The 20,640-nt window shown below is 41.9% G+C and overlaps 1 protein-coding gene across 5 annotated transcripts in view; it reads left to right on the top strand.

Annotated features, from left to right (window-relative positions):
• Positions 1-663: 663 nt before the first annotated feature.
• NAV3 (neuron navigator 3) overlaps positions 664-20,640 on the top strand; it is a 426,597-nt gene continuing 406,620 nt past the window's right edge. The window contains exon 1 of one of the 5 annotated variants that reach the window (XM_083463072.1): positions 664-1,758. The gene's annotated coding sequence lies outside the window, so the exon portion shown is untranslated. The remainder of the gene's footprint in view (positions 1,759-20,640) is intronic. The other 4 variants (XM_083463071.1, XM_083463073.1, XM_083463074.1 and 1 more) reach the window with 4 other exon arrangements.

Genomic DNA, 20,640 nt, shown 5'->3' with positions numbered 1-20,640 from the left:
CTTCTAAAACTTATGTAGTTCTTTATCTCCTTGACATCTGAAGGGAGGGTGCCACTACCAAGAAGGCCCTCTGCCTGATTCCATGGTTGAACAGCTCTTATCCTCAGGAAGTTCTTCCTAACATTTAGTCTGAATCTCCTCTCTTGTAATTTGAATCCATTGCTTTGGGTCCTATCCTCTGGAGTGGCCGAAATCAAGTTTGCTATCTTACGAAAAAGAAAAAGGGGGTTGGGACCAAGCTTGCTCCATCTTCCATGTGGCAGCCCTTCAGATATTCAAAGATGACTATCATATCACCTCTCATTCCCGTCTTTTCCAAGTTAAACATACCCAGGTCTTCAACCGTTCCTCATAAGGTTTGGTTCCCAGACCCTTGATGTTCCAGCTTGTCAATACAGTGGTGCCTCACAAGACGAAATTAATTCATTCTGCAAGTTTTTTCATCTTGCGAATTTTCGTCTTGCGAAGCACGGTCAAGTCGCAACTGCACCTCTTCAAGCGGTTTTAAGAAAAAGGAAACAAACTTGCAAGACGTTTTCGTCTTGCGAAGCAAGCCCATAGGGAAATTCGTCTTGCGAAGCAACTCAAAAAATGAAAAACTCTTTCGTCTTGCGAGTTTTTCGTCTTCCGAGGCATTCGTCTTGCGAGGTACCACTGTACCCTTCTTAAACAGTCGTGCGCACATCTAGATACAGGATTTGAGGTGTGGTCTGACCAAGGCTGAATAGGGCAGTACTATTACTTCCCTTGGTCTGAACACTAAAGCAGTCTAGAATTGCATGTCATTCCGTGGGCCCCAATTTAGGAGTTTCTTTCCCAGTATACTTTGGGTGTAAACTCTTTCTTTGGCCTTCTTGACTCAGTTTTTAAAAAACAGCCTTGATTCCCCACCCTCACACCATTATGATTCAGGGTAAGTTTGCAAATCGCTGTGTTGTTGTTGTTTTAAAAACCCAACCCTTAACTTGGCTCCATAGTTGTCAACTTTCCCCTTTTCTTGCGAGGAATCCTATTCGGAATAAGGGAATTTCCCTTAAAAAAAGGAAAACGTTGACAGCTATGCTTGGCTCCAACCATTGGATGCTGCTGCGCTGCTGGATGCGCATTCCTAATGTAGAAGCATTGAATATAAACAATAGAATCGAAACCTGCGTAGAAACCTCGGCTTTCCGCACGCGCTTTGCATTGTTCCTGCCGGAAACTTTCCTCTGCGCGACCACCCTCCTTCCTCTTCTTCTTCCTCCTCCTCCTCGTCCCCTCCCGACCCCCTGCTGATATTTCCTTCTTCTTTTTTTCTTTTTAGGTGATTGAAGGGGGAGCCGGCACAGGCGCTTCCCCTTTAAATTCCAGCTGTGTGGCTAGGAAACAGCTCTTCTCGTTGCAAAGCGCTGGGCTGGGGCTGCTGGTGTGAGACTGTCCTTCCACTTCCTGGCTCCGGCAGCCGGGAGAAGATCTGATCGCCCCGCCGAGTCCTCGGGGGAGAGAGAGAGGAAGGCAGAGGAAGGAAGGGGGCAGGCGGCGCGACTCCTCCAGACAGAGGGAGAGAGAGAGAAGGCAGCCACACAGCCGGGGGTACCTTTTGGCTCCGGTTTCTCGGCTGCCCTGGGATCGGTAGCCTTCGCGGCATGTGCAAGAGAAGGATGGAGGTGGCTGGTTTCTAAATCATCCTGAAGACTATTTCCATAGTAACCTGCCGAAGTGGTGCAATTTGAGCGGACTGAGGCTTTCTCTCCGCACTTCCAGGATGATATCTGACAGGTAAGGCTTCCGGAGGACCCTTGGACCGCTGGTCTTTCTCTCGAGGGTCTATAAATATCCATATGTCTGTGTCTCGATTATCCTATGTTTCCAAAGTTGTCTTTAGGGGGGGAAATCGCTTTTTCCCAATTTGATTTATTTACCTGTATTAAAGAAATGATGTAATTTCTGGGCTCCTAACCCTTCCTACATTAAAAAAATAATTAAAAAATAAAGACAGCTGTGGGGGTGGGGGTGGGAATGGGTTTTGTTTTTTTTAATGCTTCTGTTCTTCCGTTATTGTCTTATAAAGAGAGGGATATTGGTAAGCCTGAACGCACAGTCTTCCTGAACGTTTTATTCTGTGGCGTCGGCGGCAGCGGCGTAGATTGTGGACTAGTGACTTTAGGGAGCCGGCTTTGCTTGTTGGCTGCTCCAGAGGCGTGTGCCGAGTAGCAGCACCTTTGGCCCAGGGCAGCCTTTGCAGGCGCCGGATTGATGGGTTGCGAGGGGCTTTTTGGCAGATGAGAGAGGGATGACGCTTCCTTACCTTCTTTGTTTGTCCCCTTACTACATATTCTTTCCTCCGCCCCATTTTCCAGTTCCTCTTCTCCCACCCCCTCTGTTTGTTTGCCGGTTTCTCCCCCCCCCCGTTTTTGCTTCTTTTATTGGGGTGGGGGCGGGCGAAGGCGTAGGAGAGAGAAGCTGGAGAAAAAAAAATGCATGATGTACTGTGCCTTAAAACCTGAAATCCCGAGAACACCCAAAAGCAAACGCCAATATTGTCATCCCTTCTCCCGCCCTGGCTGGCCTAAAGCAGGCGATCAGCACGTTTTCGGTACTTTATTGATCTTTTTTCTTTCTGGGGGATTGTAGGTGCAGATGCATGTTGTGTCTCTCCAGCAGTGCAAGGCAGGCTGCCGCCCCGCTTTGAGAGGCGAGACACTATTGTGGTGATCAGCGTTTTCTCTGGGAGATGGATGGCACCTTGATCTCTCCCCAAAGCAGTCATTTAAAAGGAGTTAACGCTGAACATCCATTCTCCCCTGTAAGACATGAGGTTGGCAGCATTAGGGGTGTGTGGGCTGGAGAGACGGAGGAGGGAGGGTGAGGCTTGCTAGTGGCTGTGTTTGAAGTGGGGAGATTCAAAGCAGAAGCTGACAGTTTGGGTGTTAAAGTGTGTGTGTGTCTGCGCGCGCGTGCGTGTGTGTGAGAGAAATGCTGGCTCTGTGCACGCGTGTGTGTGAGAGGGAGGGGAGGAAGGAAAGCGGGTAGGGGAGGGGGCGAAAGTAGAAGAAAGCAGCCTGTTGTTAATTGCCTAGGTTACAGTTCCTGCATCCATGCCTGCCTGGACTCTTCCAAGTCCTAGTGCCTTCCCTGTTTCCAGGTTGTATGCATCAGGTACAGCTGGAGAGTTCTCTGGTCCTGGGTGGGTGTGTGGCAACAATCTGATTCTGAAAGGGAGTCTAGCACTCAGTTAAATTCAGATGTGGGCAAAACGTATCTCAATCTAGCATTGCGTATAGAATTTGACTAACTTCCTCTCTGGCACAGGTATTGTGCTATTAATGGTTGCCCAAAAGGAAGAAGGTGGATCTTTATCCAACAACCCATTCCAGGCTTGGGAGCTGGACATTTTCTGCTAATTTCTGCCTGTCAAATTTCTGTTAAAGGTACAGGTATCCATCATTAGAATGCCGACAATCCAGTGTGAATATGGTGGACCCTCATAACGTTGTTGGAAGCCCGACTTCCTCTATGATTTATATTATTTGGTCTATTACTTTGAACACAACCTATATAGCTTGGCCCAAAGTATTCTGATTTGGGGTTGGGAGAAAACAAAGTAATGCACAAACAGAAGTATTTTTAGGGTTGAGACGTGAGCACTCGGACTATTGTGTTCTCATGTGACATTTTCCAACTAGCAGGGGTGGCCAGTACTTTTTGCATTGGGGACTGGTCAAGCAGAAGGCAGGGAGGTCAACTGTAGGTGGAACCAGAGCCAACTAATTCTCGTAATGTCCCCATCTTCCTCCCTGCTGAGTTCTATAAGGGCAAGACTGAGACTAAGAAGGAGGAAGCTAACAACATAAGAAGAGCCTGCTTGATCAGGCCAATGGCCCAACTCATCATCCACTTCTCACGGTGGCCAACCAGATGCCTTTGAGAAAAGTATGACGGCAGGACAAGTGGCAGGTGGCTGAGGGCAGGCTGAAGTTGGTGGGGCATTGGCCCATTTGCCTTAATAGACGATCCTCCATTGCCAACTAGAAATGACAAGCTATTAAAAAATAGATGGTAATCTATGAGAGAGATGGATGGGTGTGTAAATTACATATTAACACACCACACCTTCCGAGCAGTAGCAAGGATCCAGGTTATGTTTCCATTGGAAAATCAAGGTGCAGCCAAGTTGGCAGAGTCTTAGAAATACGGTTTATTCATGTTTACACCAGAAACCTTCAATAGAGGGGGGTACAGAACATTACACCCCCAAGCGTCTCTCTCATTGCTCCTCTCATAGTTTCAGCAAGGTTGGGTCCAATGCAGCAGCCAATCATGGCCACTGGTGTCTCAGTGCAGCTTCGTAGAGCCAGCACTGTATGGGGTTCTCCCTACTCCCTACTTTCTCATGCTTGTTTGCTTGCCAAAAAAGGACAACTTTTTTTCTGTGTGACTCCACGCCCATGTTTCCCAGGCAACCTCCCCCTCTACCTTTGCCTTGTAGATGGCAGGGCCATCATCTCTGTCTGGCTGAAAAAATGCTTAGCCAGTCACCTTTGATTAAATTCCAGTACCCCAGGATCTAGAGGGGGAAATCTTGCATCCAGGGATCTGGGCATCCCTGTTTCCACACTAACCCATAACACTTGATTGATTGATTGATTGATTGATTGATTGATTTAATTTAATTTAATTTATATACCACTCTTCATCAAAAGATCTCAGGTTGTTTCACAAGATAAAACCATGAGATAAGGGCACAAATAAATAGTTAAAACAGAAACAACTAAACAATACCTCCTACAAACACACTTAAAAGGCTGTAGAATATTAACTGGCCAAAGACCTGGTTGAAGAGGAAGGTTTTTGCCTGGTGCCTATAGGTGTATAATGAAGGTACCAGGCAAGCCTCCCTGGGGAGAGCATCCCACAAAAGGGGAGCCACTACAGAAAAGGCCTGTTCCCATCCTCTAGACCTCACATGGAGGAGGCACATGAAGAAAGGCCTCAGAGTCCAGATATATATATCAAATCTAGCCTTGCTCACCCTGGTAACTGTGGTGTCTGGGGCTGATGTGGTCCAGAAACATCTGGAGGACCGCAGGGTGGTGAAAGCTGCTATAATGGATGGCAGAGTGGACTGACTGAAAATGTCCCAACTGTTGTATTGATGGTGACAGGAAGAGAAGTGCTTGTTTAAGGGGACCAATATATTGACCATAAACCTGTATTTGGAAGTTCATATCAAGTGCAGTTACCTAGAATGAAGTGCATTTACTTGATTAGCATCTAAGCCCATGTCAACACTGTTCAGTGCTGATGCATTCCAATGTGACTTTGTGTGGCTTATTCCTGCTGCTGAAACACAGGGCCAGTTATGATGCTACTTAGTACTACTGCACAGAAACCATTTCTACAAGGCTCCATAATGCATTGGAATGTGAGGTTGGTTTTTTTTGCAGGAAAATATGAAGCCATGTCTTATGCCCAGGTCAGACTATTGGTGCATCTGGCTGAGTACTAGCAACTCTCCAGGTCAGAAGTCCTTTCCTCTCTTACTTCCTGGGACCCTTAATAGGAAAATGCAATAAATGAACTTTGGACCTTCTGCAGGCAAAGCAGGTGGTTTATAAATGGACCTATGGTCCATTTCCCACTTGTTTCAGTATTCTTGTAATAAGGAAGTGATAATTTCTATGTCACTAATTCATGCTTTTGTGTTTGGGAAAAACAGTATATGTATATGGGTGTTGGTGTAAAGGCAACAATCTATTTGCAGAATTGTTGCATAAATAGATGTCGAATTTTTGGAAAAGAGCCCTGGGGCTCTTTAGGACGCTTGCATGACAAAGTGCTCAGATGCCAGTAACATAACAAATAACATAATTTGTAATCATGATAATATTTACTGGAGAATGAATAGTTCAAGTGAGATATTAACATTCCACAGAAGAACCCCATAGCCTACTAGTACCTATATGCAGCTATGAAAAAAGGCAATTTTTGGTGGCACACGCTGTCTTGGGCTAGAGTTTGCTTCGCCAGATGCATCATTCTTGGCAATCCATGGAAATTTACGCAATAATACATTTGCATAATGTGCTGGACTGTTGTGTCATTTCACCTGCAAGCCATGGCTGGTTGGCTATCCTTGGCTGCTGTAGAATCTCTGTATTTAATGACTCAATAATAGTAACTTCAGCCTGCAATATCTCATTGCCATTCAGCCACATGATACATAGAATCACAGCTATTCTTTAACCAAAATGCCAAGGAAACGAGAAGTACGTGGCTGTTGCATCAAGGAGATAGTCATCACTGCTAATGGAATCCAGTGAGAGACTAGAGCAGTTCTAGGCAGGTTTTACTAAAATAATAATAATTAAAAAAGACTTGCAGGATCCAAAAAGGAAATACATGCCCCAGCATGCCTTTGGATAAGGTCATTTATCCCTTCCTTCTTAGCATAATTAATTATCCAGTTTATTCTATCAGCTTTTAATGAGGATGAACTGCTGAAGGATTAGAAAACATGCTTTCAAAAAGTAGTAATTTTATGGCTCCCTTCTCCATTCAATAAACAAAAATGTGTGTGTGTGTGTGTGTGTGTGTAGTACAAATAAGAGACTCATCATTATCTATTTTTAATGGCTTATCTCATGGGCTCTCTAAAGAAAAAAAACACAATGAAATGTAAGCATTACTGTCAGGAGTCTAGTATACCTGTTACATCTTGGAACTGGTCTTCGTAAACTCCAGAAGAGCCAAGAGCCACCATCCCTGCCAAGTCCATGGGGCTTTGAATCTTTTCAGCAATACTGATTCCTAAAGCTAACGTAATGAGTTTTATGCCATTGCCCTGTTAATAAGGGTGCATGTGTGGATGGACTGATAATCTATCTACATTGAGAAGTTTGCTAATTCTGATGATATTAAGGTAATCACTGATTGTTACTGGAGATACACTGAGGAACTTTTAGGCATTCATAATAGAAACTGATACTCTTTGGTCCCTATCAAGGGCCAGACAAATGCACAATTATTTCATTAAAAAATTATTTCCTGCCAGATACCATCGTGCTGAAGCTTTTGCTCAAAGCAGGCAGAAGACTGATTAGTCATCTAACGAGTGAAAATAGTTTAGTTAAAAAACCACACAAAAAAACCACATGGACGGCTCTTGTTTTAAACATGTAAAATCTGCAGGAGATTAATTTTGCTTATAAGCAAATTGTATGCGCAAGCCAGGCGCATGGCATAAGCACTGCTAAGCTATTTTAGAGAGAATGCTGTTTTTCAGCTGATACAACCTTCACTGTCCTCCCATGTAAACAGACACGATTCCTTACTAGATGTATCTAAATCTGTACTCCTATTGCAGGTGGGGCTATAATATTAGAATAAATGTTCTAACAGTAGGATATGTTTGATTGGAACAGGCTGCCTTGGGCAGTGGGTACTCCTTGGATATACTTTAAAAAGAGGCAAACATCTGTATGTCGGGGTGCTGTAGTTGCTGTGTTCTTGGTCTCCCAAGGTTCCATTGAAGCCTAGGTAAAGGTAAAGGGACCCCTGACCATTAGGTCCAGTCGCAGACGACTCTGGGGTTGCAGCGCTCATCTCGCTTTGTTGGCCGAGGGAGCCTGCGTACAGCTTCCGGGTCATGTGGCCAGCATGACTAAGTCGCTTCTGGCGAACCAGAGCAGCGCACGGAAACACCGTTTACCTTCCCGCCAGAGTGGTACCTATTTATCTACTTACACTTTGACATGCTTTCGAACTGCTAGGTTGGCAGGAGCAGGGACCGAGCAAAGGGAGCTCACCCCGTCACGGGGATTCGAACTGCCAACCTTCTGATCCACAAGTCCTAGGCTCTGTGGTTTAACGCGTAGTGCCACCCGCATCCCTTCCATTCAAGCTTAAAACCCTATAAATACTACTATGGGGTTGAATAGGATTGTGAATAATGGCTGTATTCTCCCCCATTAAAATTAATGAGCATGATTGCTAGATCCATTAATTTCAATAGGTCTACTCTGAGCAAAACTTAGTTGAATACTACCCTTGAGGTCTTAAACTCCTTCAGAGCACATCTGCTTGGAATGTACCAGAGCTTGAGCCACAGTGGGAAACCTAAAGTGTGTGGGAGACTCTCTATTTGGTGGTAATACTGTATATCAGTATTACGGCATGCTCTCATGAACAGTGGCATAATGCATATTTCTGCCATCTTCCACAGATCAATTGCATCTTTCAGCAAAGTCTGAAAGTATAGAATGTGCTTGGAGACTGTAGGCATTCCCTGCCCCCCCCCAAGCTGGTAGAGAACATTTACATTTATGTTGCCATACTTGTCCTTTTAAGTCAGCCTCCAAGGCAATGTTGTGGTTCTTGTATCATTGCAATTTAAAGTTAATGATCCTGAGCTTCCTGTTGAAATGATGAAAATATTGTGACATAGCAACACAGGGGATAATTTTCAACCCTGAGGTTTTTTTCCTAGCTCTGGTTTGAAATGCAGCAGGAAGCCTTAGGTTTATCTTCAGAACAGAAACAGCAGTGACTTACCAGAAATGTATAATCAGATATATTTTAATGTTTCGGTATTAAGAGCATTGCATTTTTAGAGCTGCTATGAGAAAGCAGGGGCGGCTTGATAATAAAAATACCAAAAATAACCATTCTGTGCCTTTTTATTGTAATGTTCCTATCCTTCTCTTAAAAAAATATGGCATGCTGTCTAGGGCAGAAGAGCAATATTAAGACTGGTGTTTTCATCCCACCCTCTGAAACTACACTATGTGATCTGAAGGGATAGCTTAAAAATGTTATAAATAAGCTATGTGGAGTGATGTTATGTATTATCCCATGGTTCCTCCAGCCCAAGACACTTTGCTGCTTACTTTGAATAGCAAGATGGTGTCCCATCCGTTTCCATGCACGGAAACCATGATGGGGCAGTGTTCTCATTCCACTTCACCTGAGGGTAGCGGACTACCTTAAGGGGCACAGGCCAAGCTGCATGACATATCCAGCACTGTCCTCCAGGACCTTGCTGCTTCTCTGTGTTCCTCTGCACCTGCTGTCTGAGGTAGCTTTCTTACTCTAAGGGTAATGCCAGCCCTCAGTTGAATGCAGCTATACTCTAGCAGCAGATACGTTTGTATACATAGGCTTCATGCTGAGGGAGACCTGGTATTGCAGGGGAAACTATTTTATAAAGTTGCCATGCCAACAGCTGTGCTTTGTTTTACCAAAGAATCCTGTTGATCTGGGTTTTTTTTAGTCGAAAATATGTGCCAGTATTTTCAATATGCGTCATGTGAAACATGATCCTATGTAGGCTAGTGAAGGAATAAGTTCAGAAGGACTTGCTCCCAAACAAAGCGTTCACATGTTTACTTGGCGTGCCTACTTGGAAGTCAAGTCCCTTTGTGTTCTGTGGAATCTATTCCAGAGTAGAATGTGTAGGAATACATATCTTCTGCCTTGCAATAGCTTCTACAGAGTAAGGCTGTCACAATCTTGTTCAGTTAAGACTTGCATTGGTAAAACAGGGAGGTATGAGCACGAGAACAATTAAGAATCACATCATCTGGTTCATGGGCTAATTTCTGTGGCAAGAGAGGCTAATGCATGCAAGCTTCCTTCTGTTGCTTTTCTGCCTTTTTATTTTTAAAAAAGAAGGTGGCAGAAGAGCATCCCCTCCCCCCCGAAGGGAGCTGCTGATTCTCTTCCAGTGCTAGGCCAAATATTTGGCCACAGTGTGAAAGATTAAATGGGGATTAGCCATGCTTCTGACAAACCCATCTGCATTGGTGCCCAATTCCTTTCAGCAAATCTGGCTCATGGACTGGAATAGTAACTACAGAGCTCAGTGTTACTTCATTATTTCATTTAATGATCAACACATTTTAAAAATAACTATTGATTAATTGATTTACAAGACTTGATTCATGGTGTACGATGCCTTTCTCAAATCTTTGTCTGCCCAGCTTTGTTTTGAATCCACTCCAGTGCTTGATCCTTTTAATGTGTTTTCTTGAGAGTTGACATTTATCCACAGTGGCTTATTTGTTGCTTTCACATTTTTGTTTTACGTATTTATATCCCACTGGTAACCACTGGCACCTTTCTTAGATTAGGGAGGAAAAACAAGAGTATAATAGCTTTATAAAACTTAGAACAGTGGTGAGTGAGAACAACTTTTCTCCTTTCATAACTCTGAGACTTAGAGTCACTCACTGAAACAGGTTCAAGGGTGATCAAAGAAAGTGCAAATCCACACAATGTGTAATTTAGGAGGCATTCACCTTAGGTCAGAAGTGAGTTTTCAGCCAAAGGGCTGCATTCCCTCATGAGTCGCTTTCTAGGGGTTGCATACCGCTGGTGGGCGGGGTTGGAGACAAAAGTGGGAGGAGCAACAGATGTTACTCCCATCTTTGTTCAGCCTACATCCTCACCGCAGGAAAGCTACCCTCCTCTCATCTCTCCATCCAGGCAACCATGAAACTTAATCAAAGTTCCAGCCAAGCTAAAGCACTCAAGGAGGGTGTATAGCACATGCCCTCAAACATTTCTCTGATGAAAATAGGGACATCCCATTCTGTAATGATAATTTTACTATTTATACCCCCCACCCATCTGACTGGGTTGCCCCAGCCACTCTGGGCAGTTTCCAACATATATAAAAAATAATAAAACATTATTTTTTAAAAGTAAAAAACTTTCCCTATACTGTACAGGATTGCCTTCAGACAGCTCAGGGGTCAGATAATTCCAGACCCTCCAACATTTCTCCATTGAAAATAGGGACATCCTGAGGATCAGATCAGAAGCTGGGACAGCTTCTCCAAATCAGGGACACCCCTGGGAAATAGGGACACTTGGAGGGTATGATAGAAGGCCCAGTGTGATGTTCCAAGAGTCAAGTAGCGACCTGGAGGGGTCATGCTTGGTCCTGGAATTCTCCACTCATATATTAGATGGATTTTAAAAAGAGTTAGTTGTTTTGTCCATTAGATATGCCTGCAACATGGAATCTTTATCTTCTGGGCAAGAACACGTCTGCATACAAGGGCCCGGGGGCATACAATGGGGATGGGCTTTTAGCCTTCAGGACCTGCATATGTGACCTTCCATAGGCATCTGGCTGTCCATGTTGGAAAAGAACTGGACTTGATGGCCCTCTGATTCAGCAGGGCTGAATTTAAATTGGCTGTTTCAGTGTTATTTGGAAGGTTTGATTCTATCTTGCATTAGTGAATTTTTCAAACGACCAACTTGGTTCCATAGCCTGGGTATGGCTGCTTTTCAGCCTCATTCTATTGGATCTCATTTTCTTATTGAATGGAGGAACACTTTCTATGTGCAGAAGAGCAAATAGAAAGAAAGCAATTTGGGATACAGAAAAAAATACTGCTGGGTTTTTAATTTTATTTCAGCAATGCTACAATTTGAGGAGATCTGAGCTATGAAAAGTAGAAAAGTCTATTCTAACAATAGCTATAAGGACTAAAAAAAAAGTCCCCTTATTTACCTTTTATAAATGTAATCTGGGATCCAAAGACGTATTTTAGACAAGTCCTGGATTTTAGAAAGTAACCTGCTTGGTTATTGACTTTCCCTCTATCCCTGGTTAATGACAAAGCCATACCACATTGCTTTTGATATTCGCCTCTGTTTGATTTTTCTAACTGCTTTGTTGTCATATGTGGGAGGGGTGGTGTGGAAGTCCAAGGTTGCTTTGGGGAACATAGAGTTAGTTTCATTTTCTTAACGTGGTACCCACCCCATAAAGAATGTGAAAAATAGTAACAAGCTATCCATTGTTGATATTAAACAAGCAAACAAAAAACCCAGGTGTCAAAAGTACCTTCAAATTTAGCAAGATCTGTAGTGATCCCAAAGTGCACTTGTTATAAGCACTGAACACCTTATTCTTTGAGCTTGCATTGCACCAGTGCCTTTCCCCACATTGTTTTATTCCCAACTGCACAGGCAAAAGGGGGACACCTAATATTATTGGGACATCAGATTATTGATAGGTGAGCATCCCACCCATCTACCAAACTTTTCTGCATCCAGTAATTAGGTGGAGACAGTGGAGTCTTTTTATGTATTGTGTTAAAGGAGGAATGCATTGCGTGGAGGTTTGCGGTGTTAATACATGCTTATCAAAAGCATAATTGGCACAATAACAATCTGAATAATTTCTCTGTTCTTTACATTTCTCTGGCCTAGCTTCCTTTGCTTAGCCTCTCCGTTACCACTGTTCTTCATTCATGAGATGCAAAGTAAAGCAGATACTGTGCTGAACACAAATATGTTATCAGTTCAGATGTCTACAAATAATGACATCAACTCACATTTTGTACATGCATCATTTAAACGATGATACTGCTGTTATCATCATGCAGCCATGATTGTTGTCATTATTATTATTGCTTTGAGTTGATCTTGTTCTGCAGAAGCCTCAAGAATAAGTCAGTTTTGATTAAGGTTATGTAATTTGATTTTAAAAGGTGTCTTATGTTGGGCACAAGATGTAAATTACTTTTCCCATTTAGATAGATTTAGTTTCTTGTTTATGCTGTTACCTTAGGACTATCTTTCCATGATCTTGCCCTTAAGATGTGACTTGATTAAGAACAGCTTTTCATTTAGCGTTTGCTTTACATACATGGACACGTAATTGCTAAAAGTTGATTTTTTTATGTAGATAAAAGTTTCAGCAGAAAAATTACTCAAGTGACTTCATGCTGTGAAGTGTGTACTACATTTTTATGGGCTATTCCTCTGCTTAAGTGAGTAATATCAGTCGTTTCTGTCCTTTTAATGCTGACACTTGCTTTCTGAGCTGGCGTTTAATTCATACAAGTGTCACTGAACAATTTTTCCTCCTTAGAGTTGATGGGTACAGCCCACGAAAGATCAATGGTGTGCATGTTATATTGAAATTTAATGGGAATTTCATATGACCTTACCAAGGTAGGCGTCTCTGTTCTGCAGTAATGGTGGGCGCTATTAATGGTGGCCTGTTTTTAGTATCAAGTTTTTATTAAAGCTTTTTTAATATAATACAATAAGATGAAAGAAACTAATCTAAATAATAACAAAAAACAGAGAAAGATACGGATGGGGTGGGGTGAAAGACTCCTCTCTTGAAGGTAGATCTTAACCCTTGTCTCATACAGAAAACGATGGGCCCTCCCGCCTCTCACCTGGGAACTCTCATCCTTGGAGTTCTTTCATTCCCTGCCTCTCACTCAGGGTCTTTCCACCACCCACCCACCACATTCCTGCTACAGATCTAACAGAGCTGAATTGTACATTTCCCTTAGTTCAGATTTCATGTTGGCACCTCCATCATGCCTAATACTAGTGAATACTAATGAACCAGCCCATCCAGGTTTAGAGAAACTTGATTAATATCAACAATGCTTAAAAGTTGTAAACTGTGCCCATTGCCTCTCTTTTTTAGTTTCATTATTAAAGATAATGCTTAATTTTGTATCAGGCCAAAGGTACTCGTTTTATTTTCACTTCACCCTGCAGTGTTTTGTATGACTTTGTATTTTCTCACTCTGATCCATTTTCTATTAATGGTGGAATTTACCGTACTGTTTGGTAAAAGAGTCATGAATTCTGTCATGCGGCTAACTTAAGGCTATGATCTTCTGGACAGGGGAAAAAAAACAGGTGCTTGAAGAATGGTTTCACTGTTGCTATCTTTGGGTTCTGACAGTATTTGCATGGTATGCTGTGTCTTATCCCTGGTGAACTTTATTCCTGTTTTATAAGACACATACCCCTCCCCGCTCTCTGTACTTAATGACAGTCATGAAGTCAACTAAGGAAAAGTGAAAACAGCAGCAAGGGTGTCTTCTCTGTTGTTGCATGATAGTATTGCTCACTTGACCACATCACAATCCAAAGTTCTTTATGAGTTACTCAATCCAAAGTTACTCTGAGCAGGTCCACACCATACCTTTAAAGCACATGACTTCTCCCAAAGGATCCTGGGAGCTGTAGTTTCCCTCTCACAGACCTACAGCTCCAGCATCCCTAGCTAATTACAGTTCCCAGGATTCTTTGAAGGAAAGCCATGTCCTTAAATGTGCATTGTATGTGGTATGAAGGTATGATGTGGATCTGCTGTTACATATAATTACCCAGTGAATTTCTTTTAACATCACAATGTAAAAACAATTTCCTTTGCTCGGATTCACCAGAATATGTATGCAATAATGTCTATCCAGAGCTGATATTTGTGTGGTTGTTTTACACCTTAAAAGCTGTAAAGTTCTATGCATCACTTAAGTATACTATGTCATGATTTTCTCAGTTTTCCTTGTCTACTTAATTTAGCTGGAAATCTGTGGTCAAACTTAATCCTTCATAGTAGGGCTTCCTTTGGTTAGCCTGTTAGCCAGCGTGGTGGAGTGGTGGACCGGGTTTGATTCCCCGCTCCTCCACATGCAGCTGCTGGGTGACCTTGGGCTAGTAACAATTCTTTGAAGTCTCTCAGCCCCACTCACCTCAGAGAGTGTTTGTTGTGGGGAAGGGAAAGGAGAATGTTAGCCACTTTGAGACTCCTTAGGGTAGTGATAAAGCGGGATATCAAATCCAAACTCTTCTTCTTCTAATTGTGGGTCTGCTGTGAAGCTTTTGCCTATCGTGATGCTACTTTGCTTTAGTGGTATAGGCCAGCTGCCTTTAAATAAACACGTGCAATTCTGCAAAATAACTGTGAAAGGCTGCCAGTTAATATAGAGTGTTCAAGATTGGTGTTGTCACAGTTTACTTTTTTGTGTGTGTATTCAAGAATAATATTTAGGTACAGAATAATAAATGTACAGATATTTGTCATTCTTGAGTCAGTAACAGTTATTGCAAAGCTTGATGAGTATAATAGACTAAGTAACAATATAACAAATAACGATTTACCCCCCACAGGACCCTCTCAAAATAATATTCTTTTGTTTTGTTAGCAATGCACATGGTGCATCTTCCAGAATAACATTTCAGCAAAACAGTCACATCTTATTTAATACTGTATGCATATTCTTTTGCTGGCTGTTGTATGCAGCCCAGCAAAAGCAAACTTCTCCATTGTAACAGTTTATTTGGATTTTGACCATTAGCCAGTGATAGATCTTTACTATTTCATAGATGCCTTGATTGGAAATCATACCAATATCAATGTGTTGGGCTTTTCCTCTGTGTTGGCCAAAATCAATGCTTGACAAGCTACAGAATAGGATTTTATTTTCATTATCTCTACATATGCATAACAATTCTTCATTGATTTATAGATCAAAATAATGTTATTTTGCTGGTGGTTGTTGTTGTTTTTTGCCATACTGAGTTTCACTGGGAAGGACAGGGTAGAAATTTAATAAAAAATAATATTTGGGTCAATGGGTATCTCATTAATTTCAGTAGTCCTTTGCATACTAACCCCCCCCCCAATCTTATTAGCTAGTTTTCTATAGGGATGATTTCCCTACAGAATTTACCTATATATAATTTTTGCAATGGACAAAAAAAGTATACTTTTAATAGTTTAGAGTGCTAAAATTGTGGTAGATCTGCAAAACAGGGAGTGCTGTTTCTATTTAACTTGAAACAAACAATACAGGGAAATGTATTGCTGCAGGAAAAATGCTGTTGGTTAATATTCCTTCCCACCTATTGAATGAATCAACTGGAACTTGGGGACGGTGGCAAAACAATAGGCATGGAGAAGAACATTAACTTAGTCTTCCTTGTTTGCAGTCAAACAATGCATTGAATTTTACAAGAACCTTCCTGCTCCAATTCTCAAAGAAATGTTTTCCACTAAAGGCTTTATTGCCACAAAATAACTGCTAGTGCTCAGTGAGTAAAACTGGCTAGCCCTTCTTTGGAAGAAATGGGTTTTATTTTCCATTCCCCTAGTGTGAAAATTTGAGTGTGTGCCTTAAATTGTTGTCTGAAGATGCACAATTAGGTGCTGAAGCATTAGAGGTTTTTGAGGCACAGCAAAAGTAATAGTATCACCTGAGGTGGCGTTAAACTTTGAATCTCTGAAATATATGCATATTTCAGCAAAGCATTTATCAGACTTTCTGGTGGTTCGTTTTAACAAAGTCCTAAAGAAGTTAAAATGGAGTGGTGGGGGATATATTCAGCCAGTACCGAAAACTGTTTCTGTATGGAACAAGGTTCTACTTCCTTTAATTATACTGATTTGGGGCATTCTAAAAATATGAGTCCAGCATACAGCCTAAGCATTTTTTCCCTCCTTGGAATCTGCCAGTGCATCTACATGCCACCAGGGGGTGCTCACATGGCAACTTTATAGTCATCCAAAATAAGAAGAAAAAAAGATCATTGGAACCTTACAAGGATAAGAAGGGAGACCTCAAGAAAATTCTTTGTGCCACCTTCTATTATAGTGAATGCTGAAGGAAATTACTGTTGGGAACTGTGAAGGAGAGGGTGAGAAGGAAAGTGAGGCAGGGATTTTGCCATGGTGCTAAGAAAGGGCAAAGGCTTTGAGGCCCCACTGATAAATTTTTCACATGAAACTAGGTGAGTGGATTTTAGGTACCTTCTTGTGTGAATATAAGAGACTATTTCAAGCTGACAAATTGCCACAGCATTCATATAACTACTTGGTAATCTGTGTTATTTGGTCAAATGAGGAAAACTTCTACCTTACTTCAACATTTTAGAAGCAATCGAGGGAAGCAGGGGAACGACTAAAATTCTGCCCATTACTTGGCAAGGCAGATCTGTTGACTAACACCATAGGTGTATATGGAATCACTTGTTATAAATTGCTTCTTGGGAAATCTGTAGCCTGTGGCAGATTTGCACATATATGCTCAAGGACCAGAGTGCATTGGTTTATATGACAGCTCCTGATGAGCTTTCCTAACTTTTCATGTTGGTGACACACTTTTCAGACAGGTGTTATTTTTGTGACACAGTAATTTACTTAAACTAACCCCTTTCCAGCTCCGGGAGGAGTGCAGGGGAGAGTTCGCGCAACACACCTACACACTGCAGCTGACACACTTAATGTGTCGCGACACACAGTTTGGAAAGCTCTCTTCTGATTACTAGATGGTGAGTAGTGCCTGATTGCTCTTCCCACGAGGTGCAGGATATTTAGCAATATTGCCTATTTCAAATTGTTGTTCCTTTGCCATGATAAAATCAAGGGAATTGTACTTTTTTAGATGGATTGACTATATAGTGAATCCATCCAAAGGGGCTAGCCGAGTTCACTTATTTACTAGTCTGTGGAAGGAAAGTATAATGAAAAAGTAACTTCACACATGATCGTATGGCCCACCTGTGTGTACATGAATGAATATAAGCATTACTTCCACTGACAATGGAGGCAGAACATAGCCATAATGGCCGGCAGCCACTGATAGCCTTTTCCTCCATGAATTTGTCCAATCCTCTTTTAAAGTCATCCAAGTGGGTGGCAATCACTGCCTCCTGTGGGAGCAAGCTCCATCCTTTAACAATGCATGGTGTGAAGAAGATGATAACAGGTGTTTCCAAAAGACAAGGCTTTGTATAAGAAGCAGTATGGGCAGATGTCAGAGCCCACCTGGCCCTGCAGAGCCCACTGCTGTAGACATCTGCCCTGGATCCCACGTGTGGCTATAAGCTACTGTTGAACATTTCTTTTGGAGGCTTGGAACTTGAGGCTAGGCAACAAAGCTGATCTAAGATAGCAGCTGCCTTGCACAGAGCTGTCACCTCATTGGCTCCCATCAGAAAAACACTAGCACAGGTAAGCCTGCCAAGGCAGGGACCCTACCAGTGGGCATTATGCCATGGAACCGGCTATGCATGGTGCGGGCCCTCGTATTAGGAAAGTTGCATGGGATGGTGGTTGAAAAGATGTGGGCGATAATAATGCATTTGAGCACATAGACAAATTAGCCCCCGACATCTCTATTCATGCTCAGTTTGGCATTTTAACCAATATTTGGGGAAGACCTCTCTTGGCCCAGCAGTATTGTTCGAATGTTTCTTGTGTGGTTTGTTTGCTTACAAAAAGGGGGAAGATGAAAAGGCAGTGTTTAAACTGACAGTCATTTGATTTGCATTTGTAGCAGGCGCTGCCTCTCTTGTTTAGAGGCTATACAATTTTCATTTACAGCACGACACATGCTGCATTCATCAAGAGGATTAGCTGTATTCTGTGAATTAGGAGGACAACCTTGCAGAGAATAATGCATTTGACTACATGAAACGCTTTCAGCTTGTTTCCTCCTATTTTTAATGCCCTCCCCTGAAGTTAGCATGTTTGTCCAGATCCTCCTTATTTCTGTCCTTCAAAATGTGCTTTCTTTAAAAGATATTGGATCTAGTTCAGGCTTGCATTGAAGTCTTATTGGCAGTGGTTAGGAGTTGTGTAGGACTAGGGCCAGTGAGACAATAAGACAGAGTTGCTCTCAGTTAATTTGTTTGGGTTGAATCTATTTTTAAATAGTGGTGGTACATTTCTTCCCATTGTAACGTCCAGACTCAGATTACTTTCATATGTGATTGACCGTATTATCGTTCCAAGAAACAGCAGTTTAATTCCATGCAATTTATTGAGTACTTTGTCTTTTATAAATCAGGCTTTGAAAAACTGAAGTAGGAATATTAATGCTAAGATTTTAAAGATGTCTGGAGAATTTGGATGTCTATCGCAATTAGTTCTAAGAGGAAGTGTCTGTCCAAATCTTGGAGGAGGGTTTTTGGAAGATGCTTTTGTATAACGATGTTGAAAAAGCATGCCTTATGTCTTTAGTCTGAATTTCAAGGATTTCCACCCCCATGAATGTGAAATAGAGAATAACAATGTAGGCTGGATTCCTTTTCTTTTTTTCAATCCTCTCCTCCCCACTTCCTTTCACGATTAACTTTCTATCCTATATTTCATTATACTTGATTAAAAATAGACATTAGGTAAAATTTGCAGATGGAGGATAACATCATAAAAAAACCATAACTGTTGTTTCATTTTTGTTTTGATTCTGATCAGTGAAAAAATATATTGACATTCTGTGACATTGATATCCTGGCTTGTAATTGAATATTAAACCGCAGTTCACAGTTTGTAATTACCACGGAGCTGCAGTGTAATAAACCCCAGAAATACTGCATTCTGATGTATTCAGCAGATGCTGGTCCAATAGGACCGAGTCCCATCAATTTGTCCTCAGCCAGCTCCCACCTGCCTTCCTTCTTGATTGCATCCAGCCCTCTGCCTGTCACTTCCTCTTTCTCAGTCTTCGTGTTGCCCTTGTAGGACTCAACAGGCAAGAGGATTGGCAGCAAAACTATAATTAGTTGGCTCTGCCTGTTATCTGCTGCATCTCCACCTATCATTGGTTTTGGTTTCACCTACTGTTGCTCTCCCAGTCACCACGGGATGCATAATAAAAAGGAGGATGGAAGGCGATGAGGGGAGTGCTTGACGACTAGGCTTGTTCTCTACTGCCTATGCATGATGATCTGGCCTTCCTGGACCACTAGAAATTTCTCTTGACAAATCTCAGATTCTGATCAGGCATAGCTATAGAAAAAAATTGTAAGGATGGGTTTGTTCATAATTGTTAAGATCCACAATATTTAATGTTTATTGTATGTCTGCTTCATTTTAGGAGTTAGAAATAATGGTGTGTGTGTGTGTGCTGCAAGGGACCAGGAGTTTGCATTTCATTACTAGTACTGAAATCAATGCTCATAGTGATGAATGCATGGGAAGAAAAATACTGGCTGGGTCATGTGCTTCAACATTACTTTTCTTCACAGTATTTGCCTTAAAGTTTACCTGGGAATGAACTGCTGGGTACAGCAGCTATGTAAGGAAATGCACTGGCATTTTCACCATCTATGGCCTTTTTATTTCTTTTTTTTTTAAGTTACAGAAGTGAAGGCAAGTAGATCCTTCAGGGCAATTGAAAGTAACACAGTTGGTGAGGCAAAATCTGTTAATTCATTCCAGTTTTATGTAACTTCTGATTTAGGTCAAAATGACAGCACTGCAAGATGTATGTGAGGTGAAAGCCAGTGCAGCAACTCTCAAGTATATAAATGAAGCAGCATGCCTCTTTGAGCAAGAACAATCCTCAAGAGCATATCACACCCAAGCTCAGCACACTCCACCGGTTCTCTGCTTGCTTGAGGATATACTTCAGAGTCTTGATCTTAATCTCTGAAGCCAATAATAGGCCAGCTTCATTTCTATTTGAGTCTGTCTTGCATCAGCAAAAGTAGATAAGGTCGGCTGCCAAGACCTTTCCCCCAACATACATATTTCAGTTTGCAATATTTGCAGCTTTTTTAGTTTAGAAAAAAGGCAGGTAAAGGGGTGGGGAGGAGGACACACACATGATAGAGGTGTATTGCTGTTTGCAAGGTGGGGAGAAAGTGGATAAGGGCAAAAACTTCTCAGATTATTAGAGAATTCAGCACCGTGCAATGAAGCTCAATTCAGGACAATTTTTTTTAAAAAAATACTTCTTCACACAGCATATAGTTAAAACGATGGGATTAATAGCAAGGGCCATCTATTAGGATAGATTTAAAAGGGCATTAGACCAAATAATGGGGGGTGTCTATGCTCTGCCTCCCGCTTTGAGGGGCAGCATGTCTCTGTATATACCAATT

Source organism: Podarcis liolepis (genome assembly GCF_965112155.1).
Source record: "Podarcis liolepis genome assembly, chromosome: 10".
NCBI lineage: Eukaryota > Metazoa > Chordata > Lepidosauria > Squamata > Lacertidae > Podarcis > Podarcis liolepis.
This window is presented reverse-complemented; position numbering and strand designations above follow the sequence as displayed.